This window comes from Physcomitrium patens, chromosome 11 (genome assembly GCF_059467195.1).
Source record: "Physcomitrium patens ecotype Gransden chromosome 11, ASM5946719v1, whole genome shotgun sequence".
Classification (NCBI taxonomy): Eukaryota; Viridiplantae; Streptophyta; class Bryopsida; order Funariales; family Funariaceae; genus Physcomitrium; species Physcomitrium patens.
In genome coordinates, this window is record NC_143420.1 from 3,521,444 (window position 1) to 3,541,583 (window position 20,140).

The window sequence follows — 20,140 nt, forward strand, 5'->3', positions numbered from 1 at the left end:
TTTAAAATCTTCTAAGATCTATAAGAACCTTTTTAGAACCTTCTAGAACCTTCTTCAATTGTATGTCTATAACATCACCTCCTCTTCTAGCTTTGATGTTTTCGAGAAGTAATGTTGTTTCAAGTCAATATATGCGCAAGAAGTTGAAGATCTATTGCATAGTGACTGCTATATATTCTAGTTGTTTTTTGTGAGGCAAATGATTTATAGGCCCTTATAGCCATTGATAGTATCCCAAGTCTTCTACTTATTACTAAGCATGAACTTTGATATCTTTGTTATAGAATTGTCCTACAAATATTCTTTCTGGGCATCCTTCATAGGCAGGTTCTATCTCAAACACAATTACCAGCAACCTATTATTGAGTATCCTTCAACGTCTTTGCGGTTTAGGCAATTCTTCATTTTGGGATTGTCTCCATGAGTTACTTGGTTGAGATGGTATGACTAGCAGGGTATCTATCTCTTGACTATTCATATCACATAAAGTAGACAAGATCAAAAGAATATAAATATGCTATAGTCGTGAATTCAAACTATTGACTTATACTATTTTAAAAATTTGAAAAAATTGCCTCTTTAGAAGTTATCTCTTCTCCTTCATTATAAGGCGAAGAATTAAGAATCTTCATAGTGAAGCCATCTTACCAAGCTACTGTTTTTCATTTCACCGCTTTTGGTCTAAATAGATGTCATTGATGGAACTTTTGAACCTTCATTTTTGCATTTACAAGGTTGCCAGTTAGTTCCTACTTGCAATCATTAATATCATATCTGTGCCAATGGACTAAATATTCAAGCCTTTCGTATCTTATCATTGAATATAATACCTCTTCTATCTTAAATTCAACTTGATCATTAATTTCAACTATAAGAAGTAGTGGTTCTCTTCGACTTGTTATATTTGATTTTTTATACCTTTTCAAAAATAAAACATAAAAAAGTGGATGAATTTTCTTGGATGAAGATAATTCTAAGTAATAAGTTACGTTATTGATTTGTTTTCAAATCACAAATGGTTCCAACCTTTGGTAGTCCAACTTATCATATGGCCTATTGGTTTTTATATTGTGTCGAAGAAGCCATACTTTGTTACGAACTTGGAATGGAGGATGTTCATTCTTTAATTCATCTGCTACTAGCTTATAACATTGTTGAGCCCTTTTTAGGAGAGTCTTCATGGTTGCTTGAAGTTCGGCCATCTTCGTAACAAATTCCTCTACTACTCAATTTGCCAACTTTGAAGGCTCTATCATATCCAACTATGGATGGTGACCGTACTTTGAGTAAAATAACATTTATTGCATAGATGCATGGATTGTATTGTTATGTGCAAACTTTATTAATAATAAGTAGGAAGTTATGTTGTCTTATTGATAGTTGATGGTGCACCTCAAATATTACTCAAAAATTTGGTTGACCCACTTTGTTTGGCCATTAGTTTGAGGGTAGAAGGTAGAAGAATGATTGATGTCAATCTTAAGAATCTTAAAGAATGCCTTCTAAAAGCTTGATACAAATTATGACCCACGATTCGATACAATGTTATTTGGCAACTTGTGGTAATAATAGATATTATTAATAAAGAGTCTTGCCCTTTTTTTACCAATAATTGACTTCTTGAAAGATATAAAATGTACCATTTTGGTCAATCAAACAACAACTACAAAGATAGTATCAAATGAGCTTAATGGTAAAAGATTTGTAATGAAATCCATGGAGATATATGACCATAATTGTCTTGGAATAGGAAGGGGTTGAAGAAGTCCATATGATCGAAGTCAAGGATTCTTTGATTTTGAACAAGTATCACATGATAGTACAAATTCCTTAATGTCTTTCCACATTTTAGGCTATCAAAAGTCTCTAGACAAAAGTCCTAAGGTCTTATTGAATCCAAAATGTTTGACTGCAGGGAAGTCATGGCATGTTTGAAGAATGCGCAAGCGAGTTGGCTCTTCAAGAACGAACAAACGTTCTTCAAAGAATAAGATGTTGTCTTAAATCTTGAATTTAGAAGACTCTTCAAGAAGGTTGTTGGCAAGACACTTAATATTAAGAATAAGAAGGTCCATGGTTGAGGCTTTATGAACCTGATGAAGAAATGATAAATCCACATATATTGATATATTGATTGCTAGAAGATGAAATTGCTCAGGCTTTAACAAGGTTGCCTGTTATTGATTATATGTTGCCTTATCTTCATTTACTTCAAGGTAAGAATGTTGTCGTAATATGTGAAGTGTTGCTTGAGAGTACACTAGGCACTTGGCTGTGGAAGGTAGAATGGAAATTGTAATAACAAAATTTTAATTCTAATAGAATACTAAATAAATTCTAATTAAATCTTAATAATGCTAAATAAGCTTTAATTAAATTAAAAAAAACCTTAAAGAAATTATAAAGAAATAATAAAAAATCTTAAAGGAGTTGAAAGATAATCCTTAATAAACCTTAAAAGAATCCTTAAAAAGCCCAAATGGAAGAAAAATCCTAAAATCTACTCAGATGTTGGCCGACCTCATTCTCTGACCTTGATGCTAATCTTCTAATACTAATATCTCTTCTTTGTACTATTAAATTGATTTAAAATTTTTCATATATGTAGAAAAAAAAGTCTACTATCCATACATATAACTTTCACTTCAATCCAACTAGTAGATTGCAAGAAATCTTAGAAATCCTCATTGGACCTAAAATTCTATTTTTTGAGGCCCCAACCCACTTAAACTTCAATAATTCGGAATTCAATTATTAGATCAAGCTAAAACTCTCAACATATATTAAGTGCAACTATAAACATTGATCTACAAAATTTTATTTATAAATCTACTTCAAAACTCCTGAAACTGCGTAAAATGTCAATATTCTTTTATTTCACAAAAATTTGAGTCATCCAAAACAAACTTAACTTTATGAGGCTCTTATAAAGTCATTAAAAATCCAAATTACATAAAATTAATGCTTATAAAAATCCTATCAAATTTGCTATCAAGTTCTATTCTTTGATTTCCAAAAGAACCTTGGAGTTGTTGTAAGTATGCAATTTTGTACCTTGATTGACAACAAGTCTTTGAAATCTTGTACTCGATTTTGTCCTTCATCAAAAAAAATATCTTCATCTTATTTTTAAAATAAATTGATTCATTTTCTTGCTATAAGTATCTTCAATTATGTACATTAAGTTCTTATAATAAGTATGTTCCATTGTTGTATGCCTTTTTAATAATATAAGGCCCAAACCATCTCTTTGCAAACTTCTATCATGGACATACTTATGTAAACGAGTAATTACATATATAAATAGGTAGAAGTAAGTAAAATTAGATAAAAGTAAGTTAATTCTATAGTATTTGATATGAAAGCTTCCTAGAAGCTTCATAGATGTTGTTTTGACTTTATAGGTCTCTTTAATTGACTTTTTGAATTAGAAACGTGGTCAACAAGTTGGCCATGTGCCACACATGTTATTAACTTGAAGACCAAGCTAACTATGTGGCCCACACGTAGAAAAACTTGCCTTGTAAGTCAAGGCATGTGTCCTACAAAGTCATCACTTATTGGAGGTCTTATAGAACATCGCCACGTAGCCTTAAGTTAGATAGTATATATAGAGACAAGAGTGAAGCCTTCTTCACTCTTGTCAATTCCTTTCTTGCTTCCAATCTAGATTCAAGGGTCTCTAATTTTCTTGTCTTTTGGCAATAGCCATTCCAATATCTTTTTCAATACACATATCAAGTTATTTCTATTTTTTTGTCTTTCTTTGAAAGAAGTCTTACTTATTTATTTGTCTTTATTATATTCTTGTCCTTGACAGATTGACAAGAGTGCACCTATAATATCAAAGCTTCGTCTAATCTTCATTAAGAGTGGATTATCCATTTTTCTTGATAAGATATAAGTATCTTAGAAGTTATGGATTACCCTCTTCTAAACTGATATTGTCCTTAGTATTTTCTTTGTTCTCAAGTCCTCTCTTCTATTTGTCTTGAGCTATATTAGACATCTTCTCTTTTCTAAGTGTTATCATGGTAGAACTTATTGAAATGAAGAGTGCAATGGCACAAATGCAAGAACAATTGAGGGAGTTAATGCTAGCGATGCATCAACTCAATTTACCACCACAAAGAGTAACAAGATTTGCATGAAGTGAAGATATAGAAATGGTTGGAGCTGCTTCAATATCTGCACCAAATCATATCTTTTTTCCTATGGTGGAACGCCCTTCTAGTATTAGAGAATTAAGAATTACCCTATGCGAGAAGTTTGATGGCACTAGATCCAAGTTTTGAGGATTTATCAATCAAGTGTAACTTGTGATTGAACTTCAATCCCAAAGCTATCCAACTCCAAGATTACAAGTTAGATTCATTGATATGCTTCTTTCAATTTGAGTACTATCGTGATTTTCTTCTTTTTTTGAACAACGAGATCCAATATTGGATAAACTAGAGGCTTTTCTGGCGGAGTTTTGATCCATGTATGGAGAACATGATGCAATTCATGTTGCAACCAATAAGATCCATATTATACGATAAGGCAATCGATCAGTAACATTGTATGCTTCACAATTTTGATAACTTGCAACTGATATTAAGTGGAATGATGCTGCACTTATTAGCCAATTTCTCTATGGATTATAATATGAGGTAAACAAATTAATGCTCAACTTATCTGATCCTCAAACATTGAGTCAAGCAATTGACTTTGCTATGAAATACGACAATCACCTTTTTGAATTTCGATCTGAAAACCGTACAAGTGGACCTCAACGTTACTATAATTCAATGGCAATACCAACACCTCTTCAACACATACATTCGAAAGTAGAGGATATACAAATTAATGCAGTACATTTCAAACCTCTTACTGAGCAAGAAAAGACTCGTCGTCGTCAAAAAGAATTATGTTTATATTATAGAGAACCAAAATACACTGCTCAATATTGTCCAAAGAAATGATGCAACCACAAAATGAGGAGTATGGCTCTCAAAGAAGACAATATGTCAGAAAACGAATTTGTCCAACTACAATAGAGACCGTGCGGTTGAAACTTTTTACAATATCTAATAAAGGTCCTATTCTCTCCTCAAAGCCATCTCCTTATTTTACATTAAATGTTATTTTAGGATCTAAACATTACAAAGCCTCTGCCTTGTTAGATTCAAGAGCCTCAACATATTTCTTATATGAAGAATTTACTAAAAGACATAGCATATCTTTAGTAAAGAAAACTAAATCTGTTCATGTAGAAGTCATAGATGGTCATCCATTGTCTTTTGGAGATATTACTTCTGGAGATATTACTCATCCGTTGCTCAACAAAGAACAGTTCTCTTGAAGTCGGAGCAATTTCATCTTCGAGCAATAAAATCAACATTGACTGTTGATTTAACTTTTCTGAAGCAAGTCCAGTTAAGTATGTCTTTAGACCCTCTTATTCACAATATCAAGAATAATTCTTCTAAATCTCATGATTCTTTTAAATCTCATGATTTTTCTAAATTCGAGTTCAAGAACAATCTACTCTATTTCGAAGGATGCCTACATGTTTCAGAAGGATATTATATTAGATAGGAGAACTCAATTTGTATCAAGATTTTGACAGACTCTTTTCAAGATTCTAAAAGTGGATATAAAACTATCTTTAGCATTCCATCCTCAAACTGATGGACAAACTGAGCATGTTAATCAAGTTTTGGAGCAATATTTAAGATGTACCATTAACTACCAATAAGATGATTGGACAACTCTTTCGCCATTGGTAGAGTTTGCTTACAATAACATGATACATTCTTCTACAAAACAAACACCTTTCTTTACTAATTATGGTTATCATCCATGACTTGATACTTTTGACTTTTTAAAAGTTGATAATTATGCTGCGAAAGATTTGGCGATTCATTTGTCAGAGCTACATGTAACGATAAACGATTAGTTAAAAAAAGCTCAAGAATAACAAAAGGTCAATGCGGATATCTATCGAAAGGAACAACCACCATTCTACATGAGTGATAAGATATGGCTACTTTATTGCAATATCAAGACCACTTGTCCTTGTGACAAGTTGGACTATCGAAGGCTTGGATCATTTTCTATTTCTGCACAAATCAATCCAGTTGCATATCGTTTACATCTATCGGAGTTAATGAAAATCCATCCAGTATTCCACATGTCTCTTCTTCAACCATACATCACAGTGGACATACCAAAAAGACGACAAGCTCCACCTCCTCCTATAGAAGTGAACAATAATGAAGAGTTTGAAATAGAAGAAGTTTTAGATTCAAGGCGTCACCGAAATAAATTAGAATATCTTGTCTATTGGCATGGATATGATATTAGTGAATGCACATGGGAGCTAGTAAAGAATCTTGCAAATGCAGCAAACGCGGTGGAGGCTTTTCATTGACGACATCTATCAAAATCAAGATGAAAATCTTTTTTTATAAAAGAAACAACATCTAGGCAAGATAACATTCTACTTTCAATCCTTGTTTGTAGCTTCTTTGTAGTTGTGACGGTCAGGAGATGGAGAACCAACAACCAACGGATTTGACTCAAGAGCCTTCATTTGCTGACCTATCGAACGAGACATTACGATTGTTACAACCTTCAAGATGATGCAATTGAGATGAAGATCTTCAAGAATGACATGTTCTTCCTCGAATAGATGGCAAGATATAATACGTTTGGTATCACGACTTGAGAAGGGACTCCCGATATTTGGTGATTTTGCTAGAGGTAAGAACAACTCTTGATGGTGTTCCAAATATTTTATTTGAAGGAAGTTATGAAGGCCTCAACAATGATCAAATAATTGGGTGGTCTTCCCGCCATGGTATGGGACACTATTGATGGTTGAGAGGCCCTATCAATCATCTTCGAAGAGAACAAAGATCAGAGTATGTTGCAAATTTAATTCGTCGCATCATAGATTTCCTCAACATATGATGACTGCTCCTCGTAGAACTCATCCCTAGAAGGGGAGGTAATGTCACGAATATACTCATGTAAATCAATAATTACATATATAAATTAGTAGAAGTAAGTAAAAGTAGATAAAAGTAAGTTAATTCTATAGTATTTAGTATAGGAGCTTCTTAGAAGCTTCATAGATGCTGCTTTGACTTTATAGGTATCTTTAATTGACTTTTTGGATTAGAAACGTGGTCAACAAGTTCGCCATGTGCCACATATGTTATTAGCTTGAAGACCAAGCTAACTATGTGGCCCACACGTAGAAAAACTTGCCTCATAAGTCAAGGCATGTATCCTACAAAGTCATCACTTATTGGAGGTCCTATAGAATGTCACCACGTAGCTCCTAGTTAGATAGTGTATATAGAGACAAGAGTGAAGCCTTCTTCACTCTTGTCAACTTGTTTCTTGCTTCTAGTCTAGTTTCAAGGGTCTTTAGTTTTCTTGTCTTTTGGCAATAGCCATTCCAGTATCTTTTTTATATACATATCAAGTTATTTCTATTTTTTTGTCTTTCATTCAAAGAAGTCTCACTTGTTTATTTTTTCTTTATTGTGTTATTGTCCTTGAAAACTTCTTTGGTATGCTATGTTGATTGTCCAAGCTACTAACATAAACTAATATCCAATCACTATCTTCAATTATCTTAGGTCATAGTCAATATTTTTTTATCAAATTTTTCTTTATTCTTTTCTCTTGCTTCTTTCAATTTCTCTATTTCCACTTGAATATCATAAGTTCTTCTTTCTAATTATTGAATCCGTAATACTAAAATTTTTTTTATGTTGAGATCATTCTTCGAAGGCAATACATCCCATGTAGATACTACATCTTCTATTGGCATTATTGGTTTTTGTCCATATATTAATTCAAAAGGCATATAACATATTATTAAACTATAAATTGTATGATTTGTTCATAGTGTAAATGGTAGTAGTCTAGGCCATTTATGTTCTTTGCCATTACATGCCTTTACTAATGTCTTCACAATAGATGCATGCCCATGCTTACTCTTACCATTACCTTCTAGATTATACACCATTATTAAAAAAAGTTTAATTTCTATTCTATTAAAGAATTTTCATGCTTCCCTCACATCCAATTCACCTCTTTTTGCTATAATTTTTTCAATACAATCATAGTGACAAATAATATCTTTTAATAGAAATTAACATACATCTTCAATATTCTTTATTTTTAATGCTCATCTTTCAACCATATTTGATAAATCTTTTCCTGCAAGTATCAAATACTTCATTTGTCCAAGTTCTATAGACATTGCCACTAAATCCACTACCTACTTATAATGTAAAGCCAAAAGATATGTTAAGTGTAATCCATCTTGATACCAAATATTTAAATATATTTTTCAAGTCTCACAAGATCTTATAAAATTTGCTACGTCTTTGTGCATATCCTTCTACTAATATTTTTCTCACAACTTAGTAAATGTTGCTCAAATACCTCAATGTCCTATCCATAAACTTTCATGAAATTCTTTAATAAAATTTTATTGAGCTTCTAAATTATATATCACTTATTATGTTACTTTCTATCTCGTCTTTAGATGCTTCTATAAATAGCCATCATATAAAAAATATCTATAGGTTTTTTTATAAATTTTCTTGAATTCTTGATTTGTCGAACTTTCTTATCGTTTTAATGTGCTTAAATACTTTCTAAAATCTTTTTATTTATCTTTATATAAATCTCTTAAAAATATTTTCAATCATATATTCAAATATACACCTTCTTTGTTTGATAATGCATTAGTATAAAATTTTGTATCCATATCATCTTACAAATCAATCATCTCTTCTTCATCATAATACTTTACTTTTGATAACATATCTGTGATTGAATTTTCTTTCCCTGCAATGTGTTTAAATTCTAGATTCGTAAATTTGATATATGCTATCCATCTTAACATAGTAATATTAAGAGTTGAACAACTTATAATCATATCCAATAAAGGTAGACAATCTGTTTCTATAAGTATTGATGCTCTAATCAAGTACTCTTTTTTATTTTTCATAGTTATTACTATATTCCATAATTTTCTTTTGATTTACGCATATGCTCTTTGTCTAGTATTCAAAATCTTTGCTCTAAATCTTATTGAATATCTACTCCCTTGTTTATTATATATGTTCTTAAAAACCATCTCATTTCTATTATATTTGCACATTCTTTCATCTTTTTAATAATAACAATCTTTTCCATACTTGGCTTGTATCTATATGACCCACACATGTGTCCTACCACCAAATCTTCTTTTATCCCAAATATTGATTTTGTTCCAAATAAGGTTAAATAAACTTCTTCTAACATTTTCAAAATCTTCTCACAATTATCAATATGATCTGCCACAAACTTCTTACATCCTTTTGAATCCAAAGTCTCATCTTTTCATTCTTTTTCAAATCCTTTAATTGATACATCATCTAAAAAAGGTATTATTATTCTTAGAATAAAATCTCTTAATACCTTATGCATTCCATTCATCATATGTACCACAAAATTTGTAGCTCTTTGTAGTAATGTATATATTCTGATCAATCTTAATAGTTTTTTTATAGTTGTTAAATCTCTACTTTTTATTATTAATTGAAATTGATCATATCTTGAATAAGGATCACTCATTAAATAGATTTCTCTTCCAAAAAATGCTTTTCAAGTTCATCCACAATTGGACTTGAATCCATATTTCTAATAGTTACTTTATTCACAAATTGCTTATCTTATATAAACCTCATTGTTCCAATTTTCTTCGGCATTGTAAAACATTGATTAGAATAAGGTACCATAGATGGTTCCAAAATTCTCATTTATATCTTTTCATTGAATAAATCTATTAACTTGAATAAATATCCTCTTGGTATTAGAATTGGTGGCAAATTCCTTGGTTCATAAAGAATAGTAAAAATAACTATGGATGCTATAATACTTGGATCAATACACCTAATTTTATATACCACTAATTTTATCTTTTTTGCTATTGATTTATATTTAGTTTCAATACGTATCTCTTGGTGACTTAAATTTTTTTATAAATTCTTTAATTTCATTATAAAATTCTTTAAAACACACATTAATAACTTTATTCTCTCTTTGTAACCTATATTGTATTAAATAATTTAATTCTTTTATAGTATTTAGAAAATCTACTTCTTCAAATACTCTTGAAATAAATTTATTTTCAACCAATTCTCTATTTTCATTCAAGTTTTGCTCAATATTTTTAATATTATCTTTTTTTTTTATCTTTTTTATCTTGTCAATAGTCTTAAAAGATAATATACAATCTTTTGTCATGTCAATAAGTCCAATAGATAATATCTCTTCTTGTAAAATAAGTGGGAGTATTTTTCTTTTTAATCCATTGTAATCTGGCCTTACAATGGTGTGCAATAAAAATCCTCAAGGTCTTCAAATTTCTCATTTGGTAATAGCTTTTCTCTCATGAATAGTACAAATAATTAAAAATTGAACTATTTTCATTCCATCTTGGTTTCTTATTCTTGCATATGCTAAACCATCATCCATTTTTTTTTTTTTTTTTTTTTTTTTTTTTTTTTTTATTTGTGTGGCAATAATATATAGTTGTTCCAATATAATAGGATGTATAGACATATCTTGCACAAAGAAAATTTGTTCATGAATAATATCTCCTATCATCACCTTGATATTTGGACAAGCTCCATACAAATCTCTCTTTGAATTATTTGTTGTTCTTATCATCTATCCATGTTCGGTATCAATAGTCTATTTTTTCCTATTATACAATTCTTTTGTTATCAAATTGATTTAAAAATGATGGTCAATGAATGCTGCAACTAGTTCATCTAAATCTCCCAATTTTATGAAAATTTCTATAGTAGCTCTTATCCAATGACTTCTAGAATAATGACTAGAAACTTGAATGACATCATCTCTTTTTGTAAATCTTTCTTGCAAGACATCTCCAAAATTTTGCATTTTATCTTCTTCATCTTTATTGCTTTTTGGTGATCTTGTTCTTTGTGCATTTGATGTCATAATGTCTCCTATAGATTGCCTTTTTTTCTTTATTGTATCAATATTAACTTTATGAAATTCATGCTTTGTAATTCCTACAATTTCACTAAGAATGAATTCAACCTTTTTACTTAAAATTTGCTCCTTCAATACATTCTTCAAATTTGTAGCAGCTTCAATATCTGATTGTAATTTATAAGCAAGAGTCTTTGTTTTTGTTTTTTTTTTTGTTTTTTATTTTATTTTATTTTTTTTATAGAAATATTCTTTGTTATTTCTTTATATATAGGATTTTTTTATTGTCGTGATTTTTCTCCCCTTGTAGTTCTTTTTGAAGGTCCTTTATCATTTTCATCTCTTTTTTGTTTTTCTTCTATTACTGCTTCATATTGACTTCTTGTAATATGAGCATGTACAAATAATCTATCTATTGGATCATATCACCTAGTAATTTATCAAATATTATTACCAATGCTTTATAAATCATCTCTAGTAAATTTTCCCCTTTCAACATAAGTCATTGTATTTGTCCACAAAGAACTAGATTCTTTTAAAAATTCAAGATTTATACTTAAATATTTATTAGGATTTACTTCCACAAAATATATTAATACTTCATTGTTTAAGATTGTATGTACTTTAAAAGCATCTTCCACAAATACCTTCATTCCTCTTTTACCAAAATTTGTTTTTAATTTTTTTCTACTTTCTTTTAAGTGTATCATACCATCTTTTAAAAAAAAATATTTTTATGTAGCACCTCTATAAAATCCTCACATTCCCTTCTTGAATGGTCTATGCTATCATATTATATGCACCTATGTACTATACCTTCCATTGGCCCTAATCTTTGTTTTGTTGATACTCTTGATGATTGGCCCTTCTCTTCAAGTTTTGTATATTTTATTTGCAAATCTCTCATCTCATATATGATTTCATCAATGCTCATTGCTTCTTTCTTTGATGTAGTGATGTCGTATTACGTGCTATCTTGCTTAAGAATGTATCAAGTGTCTGGCTGTGGAAGTTACAATAATATTTTGTAAGTATCCAAGTAGTCTAGTGGGTTTCAACTATCTAAATACAAATAATTTCGGATTTCAATGTAAAAGCTTAATCCCAATACAAAGTGCTTAAAAACACTATTTTTAATAACTTCAAGCTATTATAATTACAAATTCTTTTTTTACTTTGTTAATTTAATTTAATTTTTTTATTAGTATATATATATATATATATATATTTTTTTTTTTTTTAATTTTTAAACCATAACCCAAGACAGCAAGCTTTGGCAAGTTGTAATTCTCAATCTGATCATCCAATTGTTGTAAAACTTCTACCACTAATGTCTTTGTAAGTCTTCTAAATACTCAAGAAGTTTCAATCCAATCCAACTTACATATTGCAAGAAAACACCGTAAATCCACACTTATGTCTCTTGACCGCTGCCTAGAAAGTTGATGACGAACTTTGAATTGTAATTTCTCCTTCTTTAACTATTAATTCTCATTCAAACTTTGTATGTAGCTCCGCCTTTAAGTCTTCGACTTACCACACTAAATTCACCTTATTCCAATTGGTAGATCTCTAGATATTGTAGAAATCCTAAACAATCCCAATCTGCCAACTTCTGATACGTCTTTATACTAATGATCAAATATCTTCTATCCGTATTATTAGATTAATATTAAATTTTTCATGCACTTGACATACTCAACCATCTAGATATTTCTAAAATTTCAACTACAGATGTTTCTCCAATTTCACAAAACACTCAAGAGTACTAGCCCTAACTTTATTGCAAAAAACCCAAATCACCAATACAAACATTGACTTTGAACAACGATTGCAAAGTCCTCCCAAATCCTATAAAATTAAGTCTTATACCTTTACAAGGAGCTTGAAGGTAGCTCTCCAATCCCATATCCCAATCTCTGAATACCCCCTTATTTTGTCCTAAGCGGCCGTTATAGTGGCTAGAGGTCTGGTTTTGACCCTGACCCACAAACGGTGTCGTATTACGTGCTTTCTTGCTCGAGAACGCGTCAGGCGTCTGGCTGTAGAAGGTAGTATGGAGATTCGCTAATATTCAAACAGTCTATTGGTTTTTGACTGTTGGAATATAAACAACTACAAGAATACACCGTAAATCTATACGGATGTCCTTCGACTGCTCGCCGAAGTCCTTTTTGTCCTAGCAGGTAGGTCTCTAGATGTTACAGAGAACCCCGAACAACCCAAACTGCTAATCTTCGATACCGCTTTATACTCACAATCTTGTATCCACTGACTGTCTCATTAGATTAACCCAATAAATTTCATTCACTCCGCATACTCAATCCTATAGACACCCTTTTAATTCTTCATCAGAGATGTAACTCGATTTCACAAAACAGTCAAGAGTAATCAAATCCACTTCATTAAAAATCCTGATTCACCATTATAACACTGACTTCAGCAACGATTGCCTCAGTCTTCCCAAAACCCTATGAAGAAAAAAAAACCCAATTCTTTGTCTTTTTTCCCCACCCAAAGCATGAAGCTAGCTCTCTGATCCTTCAAAAACCTCTCTCCAAAACTTATTCTCTCCCCTCTCATTTCTTAACCTTAATTTTGAATTTCTTCAATCCTCAGTCTTAGATCCAAAATTGGCTCCCACCGTCAGAGCTTGGATCTGAAATTGGCTCTCGCCGTCAGAGCTTTTTCCTTTGTTTTTACCTTTAAGAGATCCTTTTACCGAAAACAACGTTCCGTGAAACGGCACAGAGAACAGGACAGCCTGAAACAGAATCGAAACTCCATAATCGGGACCACATTGAGTCGTCCGACCAATTCAGGTCTCATATTGGCTAAGAGTCCAGTAGTAAGATCCGGATGTTCTCGTAATTGGATCAAATTGGTCCTTTGCGTTAGATTGGCTGAGGCCCATAGTAAGACCTGGATTTTCCCGTAATTAGACTACATTGGATTGCCTGACCAATTCAAGTCTCATATTGGGTAAGAGGACCCGGATTGGATTCTTGAAATTGGATCCAATTGGCTCTTCGAACGAGGCTCACCTGTCGTATGAATTGGTCCTTTTCCTTCCTGCTGACTCCCGTTATTGGAATCAAATGGAGCATTTCAGTATGCCCCGGCTGATTGTAACGGGGTGACTGAACCTGACCACTCAGTATTTGCACTGGAGTTGGTCGTTGCTCCCAATATTCGACGTAACTAAACATTAATAAAAGTCCCCTTTTTTTATATTTTCATGGTATACTCGTGTTACAACACGACATCCACCCCCTCTGAACTTGTGCATTCTCCGATATGCACTAATTTATCTAATTGCTATTTGATTTAGAATATATCCTCTACGTCTTTGTCCAGTTCGTCTTTGTCACCTTCATTATCCAAATCACTTTCATCTTCTTGCTGCGGAATCTCTATACCTTCATTAAGGTCTTCCATATTCATCTCCGCGTGTCTTCGTTTAAATATTTTTACTCGCTTCCCTGCAATTGATATTTTCAATTTTGTACCATCTAACTCCCGTAATGAGTAAGTCGCATTATCATGAATAGTTGTTATTACATATGGTCCAAACCAACGTTTTGAAAATTTCCGCAAAGTACTATGTTGATTATTTAGACTATTGTCATAAACAAGTACCCAGTCACCTTCTTCGATTGCTTTAGGTCTCAATCAATGTTGCTTATCGAATCGCGCCTTGTTTTGTAACCTTGCTCTTTTTAACCTTTCCAATGCTATTTGCACATCTTCTGATCTTTGCTCCAATTTTCGAATCCTAATAGCCAGAAGTTCTTCTCTTGTCAATCCATCTTCCCATGGTAGCATACTCCAAGTAAGTACCTTTTCTTCAATCGACATAATTGGTTTTCGACCTGTCATAAGTTCTATTGGCATATATCCTGTCACTGAACTATGTGTTGTTCGATTAGCCCATAATGCAAATGACAATAGCCGTGGCCACTCTTTAACTTTCCCATTACAAGCTTTAACTAATGCTTTCACAATCGGTGGGTGGCCGTGTTCGCTTTTTGCATTCCCTTCCGGATTATAAGCAGTAGTCAGTGATAGTTTAACTCCACATCTTTCAAAGAACTTACGAGCTTCTTCTGCATTTAATTCTCCACAATCTGCAGTGATTTTTCCTACGCATTCGTAGTGGCAAATGACATCTTCAAGCAAAAACCTACAAATCCCTTCTGTAGATTTTGTCCTCAATGCTCTTCCTTCTACTTGATTTGATAAATCTTCACGAGCTAAAACCAAATACCTCATCTGCCATAATCCAACTGACATAATAACCAAATCAACAATCCATTTAAAATGAATAGCCAGAGGATACGTAGGATGAAGACCATCTCGATGTCGGATATTAAAATACGATTGACAGATTTCACATGACTCTACAAATGAGAGCACATCTTGATACATATTTTTCCACCAATATCGTTCCTTGAGTTTAGCAAAAGTAGCCCAGATTCCTCTATGCCCTGCCCATAAACTATCATGAAATTCCTTTAATAATTTTAGTTTTTCTTCTTTTTTGCCTATCACTCGTCGTGGCATCCCAATTCGTTTCTTTGGTCTCTTTCATAAGAATCCATCCCGAAGTAAAAATCCATATGCTTTTTTTCTTATTTGTTTGAATTTTTCTGTAGACCAATTCCCCTGCTTAGTCAAGGTATTCAAGTAATGACCAATATCTAATAATTCTCCTTCATAAGATTCTTCAAGAAATAGCTTGTCTTCCCTGTTGAGATTTGATATTGAATAGAATTTCAATCCGACGTCATCAATATCTTCAACCATTTCGTCCTCCCTCTCGTATCTTGCTCGAGATAGCATGTCTGCTACTAAATTGTCCTTCCCAGTAACATGCTTAAATTCTAAATTTAGTGAGTTAATATAAGCAATCCATCTCAACATTGTAATATCTGGCGTTGAACAGTTAATAATCATTCCAAGCAATGGCAAGCAATCTGTTTCAATTACTACTATTGCCCCAATCAAATAGTCCTTTTCAGCTTTCATACCCGAAATAACTTCCCAAAGTTCTCTTTTGACTTGCAAATATGCACTCTGACGAATACTTAAAACTTTAGCTCCAAATCGAACTGCAAATCTATTCCCACTGGAATCATCTTGACCCACAGCCCATCCAATGGCAATTGGACTAGCGTCCACAGTAAGAATCACTGGTCTATTGCACTTATAATCAACCTTTCTCAATATTGGAGGTGACATCAATAATTTCTTCAATCTTTGCATTGCCTGAATATGCCTTTTTTCCCATTTAAATCAGTAACCCTTACATAACAGTTCATATAATGGATCCGCTATGTGAGCATAATGAGGGATCCAGATTCGATAAAATACACATGCACCTAAAAACCTGTGAACCTCTGTTAAAGAATCACAATCCTCTTTCATCCTTCCAATTGCATCAACTTTAGTCGGATCTGGTTTTCTTTCGTAAGATCGACATAAATGTCCAACAATCACAACCTCTCGTACTCCAAATACGGACTTCATACCCGATAATGTAAGATGAACTTCTCCAAGCCGAGTTAAAATCTTTTCACAATCTTATATATGATCAACAATATATTTGCGACATCCCCTCATATCTAAAGTTTCATCCTTGTCTCCTTCTCTGCACCCTTTTATAGGAACATCATCCAGAAAAGGCATAGTCTTTTCTGAAATAAAATCTCTCAATACCTTATTCATCCCATTCATCATATGTGTAACTGAGTTGGTCGCGCCTTGAGGAAGAATACACATTCTAACCAATCCAAGTGGTGTCTTCATTGTTGTCATATCTCTACTTCCTTTGGCAAGTTGAAATTGATCATAACCTGAATACAAGTCACCCATTGAATAGATCGCCCTTCCAGCAAACGCCTCAGCAAATTCATCCACAATAGGTCCAATTCCTGCATTTCTGACAGTTATCGCATTCACCAGTTGCATATCTTGAATAAACCATAGTGACCCATTCTTCTTAGGTACTGTAAACCATCGACTAGAATACGGCGCAAACGAAGGTTCCAATATTTTCATCTTTATCTTTTGTTTTAATAGTTCCACCAATTTAGGTAAATGTGCCCTCGGTATTGGAATCGGTCTTAGATTCCAAAGTACATGCAGTACAGTGAAGATAACCATAGATGTTATAATATTTGGATCCACACACCCAATTTCATGAGATTCAAAAGTAAACGATCTACCTTGTTTAGCCAACATCTTTTTGAAGCAAGTAATTTCCTCCGGTAATAAAGAACCATCAGAACCAATCTTCAATTCTTCAAAAGTCTCTTTAGTAAACTGATGTCCAATACTCATTGGATCTCTTAAACTTGCTTCTTTTGATACTTCTCCCATTTGTTCTTTAGAATCTTCTGGTAATGGTCCGGCAACAGGCTTTACCTTCTTATCTGCCGTTTTATATCTCGTCTCTACAGTGACTTCTGGTGCTTGAAAAGATTCAAGCATGGTATAAACCTCTCTTGAATGAATCTCAACAATCTTATCATTATCCCCTGACCCAATAGATGTAATCAATTCCAATGAATCTTCCAGTCCATTTTCTTCATAAACACCTAAAATCCTCTCATCATCTTACAATGTACCTAACTTGCGTAATTCTCTTTTAATATTATATAATCTTTTTCTTTCTTTTCTTTTAAAATCATCAACTTTCTTATACATAATATTTCCATTCTCCAATATACCAATAAAACTCGCATCAAAGGCACCTTCATCTCCTGAGAATACCTCCTCTTTTGTACCTCCATAATATCGCTTTACAATGGTACCTTCTCAAAATCCTTAAATCCTTCAACAATCTTTGGCAATGGTTTCTTCCTCAACCTATCTCGATTCCGTTCATAGTTAGGAGGTACTCTTAGAAATTGTACAGCTTTCCTCCCATCTTCACTCCGTACCCTTGTATAAGCAGAACCATCGTCAAGTACTTTTGTTTCCATCCGTGTTGCCATAATATAAGGTTGTCTTAAAATCAACGGATAAGACGTTGTATCTTGAACAAAGAAATGTTGTTCTGTCGCAACATCCCCAATCCAAATTTTGACATCTGGACAAGCTCCATATAATTCGCCCTGTGTATTATTAGCTGCTCAAATTGTCCATCCATGTTCCATATCAATTGGCCATTTTTGCTTCTTATAAAGATCTTTAGACATGAGATTTATTTCAGAACCATGGTCGACCAAAGCAACAATTGGTTCTTCTATATCTCCTACTTTCACCAATACCTCAGTAGTTGTCCTTGCCCAATACTTTCGAGTATAATGGCTCAAGATTTTTATTTCCTTGTCACTATAATCTTCAAAACGTACTCGTTGATTATATCCATTCTTTTCATTTGTTGGTTGCTTGTAACCAATATCAACCTCTTCTTCATCTCTATATATTCTTGCATCAATAGCATGACTCATTCCAGTTTCGCCCATTAATTGCCTCTTTTGCTTAATGTTGTCAATGATAACATCATGAAACTCCTTCTTTATAATTCCCAAGATTTCTTTCAATGTGAATTCCACCTTAGCATTTAATATACGTTCTTCCAATACTCCTTTCAAATTTGTTGCCGCTTTAATGTCAGAAAGTAGCTTATAAGCAATTGATTTGCCCTTATCTTTTATCTCTTTTGTTTTTTCTCCCAATGATGCTGAGGTATCCTTTACAGGTAATTCATGTGAAGCTGCCTCCCGAGCCTTGTCTCCTCGAGTTTGCCTCTTAGAAGAATTTCCTTCTCTCGTATCATCAAAATTTCCTCGTCTCTTTTCTTCCATCAAAGCTTCATGTTGGTTCTTGGCAATATATGCATGAACTGAAAGAGACTCAACAGGATCCCCCCAACCTGTTCTACCTCGTATTGTAGCTGCAGTCCTCAATAACGCTTCTCGAGGTAATTTCCCTTCTTGCATTGTAGAAACGGTAGAAGCCCAAAACTCACTAGTTTCCGTTCTTCCACCAAGGTCATCATCTACTCTAGCTCCATAACTTGCACTTTCTCTTGCTGCTGTTTCATGCTCTTTTAGGTAATTTTGAACCAATGCTCTCATTCCTCCCTTGTCAAAATTGGTTTGAAGAAGATCCTTCCTATCTTTTAATGCCATCTTCCCATCTTTCCAGCAAATAATTCCTTGCTGTATCATATTATTAAATTCATTACAATCTTTTCTAGTGTATGAAGCGTCATCATACCAAATGCATCTTTGTACATATCCTTATTTTGAAACACTCTTCGAATTGTTTGTAGAAGTATTCTCTTCAAGTCTTGCCAATTTGATTTGAAGATCTCGCATTCCTCGTATAATTTCTTCCATCCCCATATCTGCTTTCTTTGATAAGGATGTCGAAGGTTGAACTGTAGGCATTGTTGGTGGTGTTGTACATATTGGAGCTTTGGGTGCTTGTACTGTTTTTGGAATATTGCTCCTATCCTTCATCCTTTCTCTTTTTGTAAGCAATTTCACCGCATGTTTAACGTTCTTCGACTTTGTTGTTAATCCTTCATCTTCTTCTTTGTCTTCAAGAAGGAGTTCTAATTTCCCTTGCAATTCTCCATCAGCAGCTTGAAGAAATAGATCAACTTTGTTCGGCTCCAATGTCAATTTTTCTACCTTCGACAATTGAGAGTACTGCCTCTCAAATTCCCTTAGTAGCTCTGTTGCTTGCAAATTCTTATTGGGTCGTTCAATTCATTCCAGAAACAGCTTCTTAGTAACGCGATCAGCATCTTTTAAGAAATATTCATCTTTCAATGCATGTAAAAAAACCTCCCATGAATTCCCATAACAATCCGTAATCGATGTAATGTGGTCTCTTATCTCCGATATCGTGGCAAGTCCAAATAATTCAACCATTTTCTTCTCAGAAACCCGATTTAATTCCATTTCACAAACATAACATTTTAAATACCTTGAAATATTCCTCCCATCAAATTGATCAATTTTATTGACCACTGCTTGCAATGCTTTAGTTGCCAAAGCTTCCTTTCGATCATTGCTTTGCTGTTGCTGCATTGATAATGAGAAGGCTTGAAACATACTAGCAATAGACGGATCCATGTGCATACCTTGTCCTTTAGAAGAAACCC